The sequence below is a fragment of the Limulus polyphemus genome, unplaced genomic scaffold, assembly GCF_000517525.1.
Source record: "Limulus polyphemus unplaced genomic scaffold, Limulus_polyphemus-2.1.2 Scaffold1317, whole genome shotgun sequence".
In the NCBI taxonomy this organism is placed as follows: Eukaryota; Metazoa; Arthropoda; class Merostomata; order Xiphosura; family Limulidae; genus Limulus; species Limulus polyphemus.
Window position 1 is genome coordinate 119,506 of NW_013666927.1, and position 1,259 is coordinate 120,764.

Consider the following 1,259-nt stretch of genomic DNA (forward strand, 5'->3'; position numbering starts at 1 on the left):
AATTTTAACAAATGGTTAATAAGCGCGGTAGTAAATCATTTTACTACAGCTAAATATGATAACTCAAACGATTTACTGTTTAATCGATAATTTTATTATTACAATAATTGTTTAAAATACCAACCCATACCATTTTATGATTTTTCTTTACAACATTCACTTGAAGCACAACACATACTATATAATTACAATTCGTAGAACTTTGTGGTTTTACAATACAGCTTATAAACAAATTTTCTTTATGCATAAATCAGAACCTCTGCAAACACTATCTTGCACAGATCTGTAACTCACACTAGTACTGTTTAAGATCTACAATACAAATGGCATTGATAAATTTTGACTTTAAGAAATCTAAAGGGCAGGATAGGCTGTCACGTGGCCAAACAACCAGTCCTCCCTTAAAACTGGCAGAATAAAAGGTCAATAACATTAAAAGTAAAGGTTTGGAATGAGAAAACCCACAGATATATGCCTTATCGGTTAAATATGTTATTTCTTGATGAAATATATTAGATTAAAGTCATATCAGTTTATGATAATCGAAACGCATATATATTAAATATTTGTAGAGAAATTACAAATTCTATTACAGTATAAATATAATGTTTAATTTTTATTAGTTCAACAAAGCATCAAATACATTTTTCATAAATGAACACTGTGTATAAACGAAAAAGAATTAACAATTAACTAATATATATATATATATAAGTTATTTTTGCCAACTGTCGAAATAAATGGCTTTTACTTATATTTCTTAATAGTATAAATATTGTTACGTCTCTGGTCGTTTGTTAATTTCCCGTATAATTTCTTTCGGATGAAACTTTAGCGATACAAGTCCTTTCTTAAATAAAACTAGTTTATTTTTTTCTCAATACAACTTTGCAATACACTTAATTTCCACAATCAGTTTAACTTAAACACACGCTATAATTCACAACGAACGATTCATGCACTTTACTTACGACTTGACTCGATTATCTGTCTCTATCTCGTCAATCTGCAATTATCTATTATGCCGTTACATCATTTGCCGGCTTATATATATATACAAAATAGAGGGCACGTAGAGAAGACTAGAGTTGCCACTAACAGACAAGATCCTTCTAGAATATCATGACGTGTTACTAGCGTCCCGTGACTTCCGCTGTCGTAACAATATATACTATGTTGTTGTTGGGTTTGGATTCTTCTACAGTAGGTGTCTGTGACTTGTTAGCGATAAATTCAACGATGAATAAATAGCACACACT